Below are 9,026 nucleotides of genomic sequence, written 5' to 3'. Positions count from 1 at the left end.
TTTATAAGGACAATGAGCCAACCAGCTACAGCCTGCTTTTTAAAATTCTATAAAGGAGGAACAGACAAGCGCATGTGCAAATTGAGCATGTCACTCCTCATTTAGCAGACCATCAAACCTTCAGTAAAGAGAAATTTGGTAATTTTCCTTTTTGAGGGGATGGGGGAGAGGGGGAAAAGGGGTGGTATTCTTGCCAGAGAGTTACCCCCATTTGGGTTGAATGCAGGGATTTGCCTACACCCTCCCTGAATTTCCCCAACTCTCCCCCCCCCGCCCAGTTTTGTGAACTAGTTACATGCAGTGTTGCCAATTTAGTGATTGTTCGGAAATTTGAATTGAAATAGAAACATTAATACATACATTTTAAAAACATATAAGTGTATGATAAAATACGTGTATCTGAAAAAGTATAATAGATTTGGAAAGTATGAATGTAGACTAGCTTCCTTATACAGCTGTTTTTTATGACAATGTCAGTGCATTCATTTTGGTGATGTTGGCCAACCTAATAATTTCAAATTATGATTTGTAAGCAAAGTCTAAATGAGCTCTCACTGACAGCTAGGGGCTGGGGGAAAGGCTTCAGGACCAGATTGTATTTACATTCACACCTAATCTACCTAGGTATCCAGCAAACAGAGCTGTGTTGCCCAAGTGATAGATTTTGACTGGGGTTGGGTTACAAATCACTTGAATGCAGGGGGGGGGTGAAATGTTATTCTTATTGTATGAGTAAAGGGCAGTAGAACTGTACTTAGCCTGTGCTAACTGAGGGCATCATGAGAGAGGGTGGGGACAGGTTTTGCTTGATGGTCTGCCTAAGTCACAAGTACTATTTGACCTGCTCCTCTCCACTGTTTAAAGACAGAGCTGATTAGGCTCCATGGAGTCTTGTTTTATTAAGTGACCACTTCAGCTGAAATCACTGATAATCAGGTCTAAGTGCTTAGACCAGCTTTGGGACAGTATTTCTGTGGAAGAGATGACCCAGTCTGCACTAGCAGCAAGGTTCCCCCACTGAGAGCTCGGCTCAAATCATTCATAGCTGGGTGGAACCACAAGAGACCAACTTGTAGAGATCACAGTGGCAGGTAGCAGCAGAAGGTGACGGCACAGGACCATTGACAACAGAGTGATGGAGTGAACGGTGGCACAATGAACAACAGTGTCCCGAGCAAACAGTGAGCAGATGGAGGAATGAGCAAGGTGCCTTATTGCCCCCCAGCTGGGAGGTGAACTCCTGTGAAAGCACCTCTGAACTCAGTCTCCACTGAGCAAGGGCAACACCGGTGAGTGTTAGTGAGGCTGTTAAGAATGCTGGAGAGACAACATAGTTCATGCAAACAAACATGGCATCATACTTTCTATTTAAGCAAGAGATACCACACTACAAACTGGAGGCCAACGTTAAGTGCATTGTCACTTGTTCATTCTGAAGTTGAACACTGGTTCCAGACAAGACCAGCAAATGCTCACTGTCTTTCTGGCTAGAAGCATGTGGTGCAACAGTGAAAGACTCAAAAGTTGAAAAAGTGAAGAACTTTCTCACCCCATTCAAAAAATCTGCATACATGGCTGATGAATGCACTGATGCAAATGGACATCAAGTATTAAGTTATTGTGTACATTATCTTGAGGTCAGTGGTAGGTCAGTAGATACATTTCTAGATGTTCAAGTTATAGAAGATACATCAGCTGCATCTGTGATAACTCACATCTTAGAAGAGTTAAATGCTTGTCAACTGGACCCCAAACAGATGGCTGCTTGTGCATTTGATGGGGCTACAAACTTCTCTGGAAGACATGGTGGAGTACAAGCTTTGCTCAGAGAAAAATGAAGCCCTAATCACTCCTATACATGCTGCAGAGGTCATGTACTCTGACTAGCACCAGTACAAGCTGCAGACTCTTCAAAAGACATTTAAAAAGCTATAAATGTAATGTCTTCATTATATTCTTTTTTCAGCAAGAGTCCAAAAAGACTGAATATCTTGGAAAATATAGAAGATACACTGGGACTGAAGTTAAAATTAGTCCAACCTGGGAAAATCCTCTGGCTTTCTCATGAGCGATCATTGGCTGTTGTCTTAAAATTACTCCAGCTGTTATTACTGGCTTTGGAAAGTATCTACCAAGATAAGATGGATCTAAGTAGTGAGGCTGGTGGATTACTTTTGCTATTCTGTTCAGAGAAGACTATTACCATTCTATCTATTGTAAGTCTACTGTTGAAACCACTTGGGTCATTAAGCAATACCATCCAGGCATCTGCTACAACGGTAGTAGATCTTTGCCCAGCAATAGAAGCTACATTTGGATCAATCAGAGAGCTATCCATTGAAAAAGTACTTGAAGAAGCAAAGACTTCAGTCCAGAAGTTGACTAAGACACTTTATATTGAATCCTTAAGTAAAGAGGACAAGAAACATTTGTTAAGACAACTGAAACAGTACACAGACTTGATTCTTAAAAATCTACAACAGCGACTTCTAGATTCTACTCAACCTCTACGTAGCTTTTACAGATCCCTGTCCTATAAAACACCGACAGTTGAGTGGAGTGAGGTACTACCAGAAATGGGGCTGCCATGTGCTCAGGACAGAATAGAGAATTTGAACAGAGAGTGGAATATCATACAACAAATGAATGAAGATTTGACTTCAACTTCTTTTTTTTTTTATCATCATCACTAGTGGCTCGACCTGATCTTGGAATTCATCTCTTGCTACTCCCAGTCACAACAGCTACAGCTGAGTGTTATTTTGAATAGAATTTTGTGTTCTGAAAGAAGTCGCCTTCTGCCTGATCAAGTGAATAAACTAATGAGCATATCAATTGAAGGAATGGAAGTACCGGACACACAAGAAGTCACTAAAGATGAACACATTGCATTCAAGAAGCTAATTAACAGAGTTGTGCAAAATTATAAAAAGAAACCAAGAAGAATGTAGATCAGGGATTGGCAACCTTTGGCATCCTGGCAGGCTGGGCCTATTTGTTTACTTGCCATGTCCGCAGGTTCGGCTGATCGCGGCTCCCACTGGCTGCAGTTTGCCACTCCAGGCTGTGGGAAGCGGTGCGGGCTGAGAGATGTGCTGGCTGCCGCTTTCTGCAGCCCCCATTCGCCTGGAGCGGCAAACTGCAGCCAGCGGGAGCCGCGATCGGCCGAACCTACAGACACGGCAGGTAAATAAACCGGCCTGGCTCGCCAGGGTACTTACCCTGGTGGGCCACGTGCCAAAGGTTGCCGATCCCTGATGTAAATGTAGTGCTTCATAAAAGGCTTGAGTAATCAACTTTAATTTGTGTGATGATTTTAAAACATGAGTTAAATCTAATAAAATAGTCATGAAACATTTTTCAGTTTTTACTATGGTGCCATACAGCCCACCTTCACCCTCACAGTCTCACCCCTCATCGGCCCCAACTCCTGCCTCCTTCCCCAAATTCGAATACCCCCCACACACACACTAATTTCAATTCCTGGTGAAAACATTGGTTGAATGTAAAGATGAAATCTAAGGATTAGCTACCTGAGTACTCCAGGGACAGAGTAGCATTTGGACACCTTCCTTACTTCTTTTTTTATTGTTCCTTAAAATTATCAGCAACATACACAAGGTGGGGGAAAGAAACATGTTTATTAATGTTAACAAGGCTACAGGCAAAAATAAGGACAAGGAATACAGATTACAAGAATGAACTATTTCCACCATATCAAAACAGGCAAGAGATTGTGTGTGCATATAAATGAATGCAGATGTCAAAAATGTATTAAATAGAAATGAGACCTTGTCTTTATCAACTCCTATAGTTATCAGACATTTTACTAACCATCTCTTACCTAGTTTTGTTTCATGTAGGCAATCTGAGTTTGGGAATTTTTCCACTTCCCATCCTTTACATGCTTCTCTCTTTCAGGAAGGATTAAAGAATCCAACCTAGAGTAGAATATCCAGGAAACCATATTTCTTCCTGATCATCACCTTGGTGAATTTTGGATAAGGAAACTGATTTCCAGCCTGACAGCAATTTATTTCCCATATCTGGTCAAATGTGGGTTCCAGCCCTGACCTCTCAGCCATCAGATACCAGCTTCTTCAAATAATCGCTGCTCTGCTTGGTATCACATCCCTGTCCCATTGTTTATATTGTAACCCCTCAAAGTAGATGTGTTGCTGAAATAAGAATATCATCCCCATGGAATTCTCTTCCATCACAACAGAAGAGACAGGAGCTGTGCGTATATGTGAATTTACACACACATTACACAAGAGAATGGGATAGTAATCTGTATTGTGAACTAAACAAAATATTCCCGAGCGATGTAGGGGCTCAGCACATATCCCACACAAGTTAGGATAAATGTATTGTCTCAGTCTATGCATATGTTTTAGGCAAGGCTGTTATTAAAATTGCCTAACAATTCCAATTATAAGACCCTGTTTTCAATTGCTTACAACTTTGCCAAGCTTAAACCATTTAAGCTGAAAGTTTGCATGCTGGGTGTCAGCCTCAAGCTGATTATTATTAAATTTCAGCCAAACTGGTCCAGCCATTTCCACGAACGAGGCTAGGAAAAATTACATTGGTTTGCTCATGTTAAAGAATTCTGGCAACCTTTTCTTTGAAAAGCTTTGGCACCCCCATGCTTTGTAGCAAGGACTTGAAATTCATCAACGGGGTAGCCTTACTGTCAAGAAGCAGCATTTTGTCATTCCCTGAGAAAATCCATTGAAATCCATCCAGGTTACAAGCTTTAACAAATCAGTTTATACATCAGAGGTGGGGCCACATCTGGGAATAGTAATTGTATGGCGGGCCATGAATGCTCACAAAATTGGGGTTGCGGTGCGGGAGGGGGTGCAGGCTCTGACGTGGGGCCAGAAATGAGTTCTGGTTGTGGGAGGGGGCTCCAGGGTGGAGTGCAGGAGACGGAGGGCTCCAGCTGGGGGGTGCAGACTCTGAGGTGGAGCTGGAGATGAGGAGTTTGTGGTGTAGGAGGGTGCTCTAGTCTGGGACCCAAAGGGTTCGGCAGGAGGGGGATCAGGGCTAGGGCAGGGGGGGAAGGCTGCGGCTGGGGGTGCAGGCTCTGGGGCGGGGCGGGGGTGAGTGGTTTGGGGGTGCAGGAGGGTGCTTTGGGCTGGGATCGAGGGGTTTGGAGGGCAGGAGGGGTATCAGGGCTGGGGTAGGGGTGCGGGGAGAGGCTCAGGGGTGCGGTCTCCCAGCAGCGCTTACCTCAAGAGGCTCCTGGAAGCAATGGCATGTTCCCTCTTTGGCTCCTACATGGAGGTGTGGCCAGGCTGCTCTGCACGCTGCCCTGTCCACGGCACCACCCATGCAGCTCCCATTGGAGCACTGGAAGGAGCTGTAGGAACCGGAGTGTGGCCATGACGCGGCTTCTAGGAGCCGCGTGGAGCAGCCCCCAACCCTGTGCCCCAGCTGGAGTGCCAGAGTGGGGTCATTCTGTGGCTTTCGGGATCTGTGTGGTGTGGCCCCCGACCGTGTGCCCCAGCTGAAGTACCAGAGTGGGGCAAGCTCCCCAGTGGGAGCTCATGGGCCAACTTAAAACGGCTCATGGGCCAGACTCAGCCTGCGGGCCATAGTCTGCCCACCTGTTATATAGAGATTTTGATTTTAGAGCCAAATTCTTCAAGGATTCTGTCCACGCTGGGCATCTCCAGAAGCTGAGAACGGATCAATTGATGATTACCTGTTCTGTTAATTCCCTCCAAAGCACCTGGCGTTGGCCACTGTCGGAAGACAGGATATTGGGCTATATGGACCTTTGGTCTGACCCACTATGGCCATTCTTATGTAGGGGCTGAGTAAGACTTTCCCTGCAATTGCACTTCTGGACTGTTGTGGGTCATGCCAGGTCTGGGCACCTGAGTAGGGAGACTGTCTCTCCTGTGTTCTCAATGACACCCTCAACCCCCATCCTTGCTGGGCCTGGGCAGCAGCAAAGAGGAAGCTGACTGATTTGAATGCAGAGGGAACAAGAGCCCTGGGGGGAGGCGTGAGGAGAAGCCTAGATTGGGACAAAAAAAATGGTAGAAAGACTGGGACTGCAGGTTGGCACGGGAGGAGGGAAATGGGACTGGGGAGGAAATCTGGGGGGCCAGGACAAGGAAACAGAGAGCAGGGAGAGAGGACAAATTGGATGAGGACAGGAATGAGGGAGATGGACTGAGAATAAGAGGGGGGCAAGGAGACAGATCTGATAAAGAAATGAGGTGTAGGGGGAGAACTGGGATTGGATTTATTATAACTTAATTTATTATAATGTAATAGTTAAAACAAGGTCAAAATTAAATATTTCAGAATATGTAATAGGGCAAAAAAAATCTACTTTCAGATTTCAACTTTTAGTCCTCAATTAGAATGAAATGAAATTTAGAAATCTCTATTTTCCTGGGAAGGAATTTTTGTTTTTTCGACAGCTCTAGTTCCAATCCTGCTAATGACCCATGTCAATATGATGCCACCTAATGGAATTTGTTGTGAGTTTTTTCTGTTTGCTCTTTTAAAAAAATTAGAAAATTACACACATACAAATCTACATTAAAAGAACAATACTGTATTGAGGTTGCGAAGTCAAGCGCTCAAAAGTAAGGAAATGCCACATTTAAGATTGCCTGTGCAACTTTAAATTCAGCCCCCTTGTGCTTATGCATTATGATAGTCTAATTATACAGGCACCTTTAAATTGGACACTTCCTAATGTTTGAGTGCTTCATTTTGCAATCATAATACTGTTGTTTTAATGTAGTTGTGTGTGTAATTATCTAAACGTGGTATTAACATAGAAAATACTTGAAACAGAGAGCACCAGCCTACACATTGTTTACTATGTACATCACAAAGGACTAAATAATAAAACTCATTTTCACCATTATAGAAAGTTTTATTTAATAATTAGAACAGGCTTTTGTGGTAAATAGCATGTACCATAACGATCTGAGTCAAATCTTTATAACTGTTTTGACATAACACTTAGCAGTTCTACAATGCTTTTCATCTTCAAAGTGCTTTAAAATCATTAATTAGTCCCGCCAGCACCCCTGCAAGGTAAGCAAGTAATTTTACTTCACTTTTATAGATGGGTAAATGAGGTGGACCTATTCCAAGGCCAGAGAGAGAATCTGGGCCAAAGCCACATTTCGAATTTAGGAGCTTCCTGGCTGCCAGTCCTATGTGCTTAGACTATGCCAGTCTCTCAAATATAAAACAATATTCAACCATAGGCAGAGATCCAAGTAAAAATAACAAGCAAAGCAATGAAGCAAGCCAGCCAAGCCTTTATTTCTCATAATACAGCTTTAATGCTACTTTCGGAACATTCTTAATTTTGGTCTCAATGTGAAAGGTGGCTCTGCCTAGCCACCATCTCACCATCTTTAACATTTATTATTTCCATCAAATAATTTCAAGTGAGTTTAAGTACTACCTAGTGGCCCAGGTCAGGCATCAGGCTCCATTGAGCTTCATACTGCACAAAAGCATAAAAACCAGCCCTGCCTCACAGAAAAGCTTGGTAAATAATGTCTCTCTTAAACAAAAGGACAGTCACCACTTTGAAAACTTTCCCAAGATGCCCTACTTGCTTAACAGCCATCCAAACATTGCTGTGAGCAGTGTCAAAAAACTGACAATCCTGGAGTCTCTCAGCATGAATAAATCATAATGCGGTTCTGTCGTCAGCGACTCTGCACCTGGCATTATACACTGCCTGCATATTGAGGGAGCAGATTGCTTTGCAATTCTTATTGTTCAATTCATTATGTGGCAGAGAGAACACAATAGCCATGTGAGTGGTAAAGTAGCTCCCAGCACAGCTAAAAAGCCAGTATTGTCATGTGATATAATTTATGAATGACTTTGTATTGTATACTTAAGGTCTTATGGAAAACTAACGGATTTACTCATCTTCCCCTAAGAATTGCATCTGAAAACTGATCTATACAATAAGATGTGGTAGACTGCCCAGAGTCTACTCACTCTGTTCTAAATATAGCCAATCGCCTTGAAAGCCAGGGCACTTAGAACTACCAGACCAGTTTAAGTCAATCAAAACTTGCATTGGATAAATTTTCTGAGCAACAGCCACTATACTCCTTTGCATAGTCACAAGCTATAGTTTCTAAAATGATCCATCCCTAACCACATTTAGTGTTCTTAGAGTACTTATTACAGAGTAAAGTATTTTAGACTGCCTACACCCTCTCTGTCCCCAAAGTGCAGCTGCTTCGATAAGTATAGTCCTTCTTACTCCATAATTACTTACACCATAGGAGCAACACAGGTTTGTGGTATTTTTCTAAAGGGTTTCCCTAACAATGTAATTATCCACACTGGAATGTAGCCAGGACACAGGGATGAACACACCGCTCCTACAAAAACTGCCATATTTAATGACTGGGACAGAAGATTGAGTGTAAGCTGGAGTATTCCAAAGAGGATGGCTTTGCCTCTTTAACTTTATGACCATTCATGAGACTAACAGATTTCACCTGCCTACAAATATTTAATAGTCTTCTTCTTTACATTTGACTTTCAAATGATTTTTTCAGTGCAATATACAGACTACGAAAGTTGGTAAACCCACCACTTACTATTCCTTCCCCTTCCTTTGTATCTGTAAAGACCACATAGTGTACTGTTTTAAACAAACAATAGGCAAATATTTCAGTGCTATGGTTTTGGGTTTTTTTGGTGAGAGTTTTAAATCTAATCTCAGAAGCCCAAAACTAATGAATAGCACACAAAAATAAAATGGGTACATGCAGCCCAACTCATGAGCAACTCTAAAAAAATAAATTGTCATTCACATGCAGTGAAGAAAGGGAAAAATCAAAAAGGAAGTACAACGGAAGTTTGCACAGTGTTGTTATAAACAATAGTATAAACAGAGCTTTTAGTCTATTTATGTACTTATATGACACCTCCCCCCCCCTCCAATGACTGTCATATTTAAGCATCAACAGAAGGATAATTTCAAAGTTATGAAAACTACCTTGGCTACA

Source organism: Mauremys mutica, chromosome 8 (genome assembly GCF_020497125.1).
Source record: "Mauremys mutica isolate MM-2020 ecotype Southern chromosome 8, ASM2049712v1, whole genome shotgun sequence".
In the NCBI taxonomy this organism is placed as follows: domain Eukaryota; kingdom Metazoa; phylum Chordata; order Testudines; family Geoemydidae; genus Mauremys; species Mauremys mutica.
Note: the sequence above shows the minus strand (reverse complement) of the source record.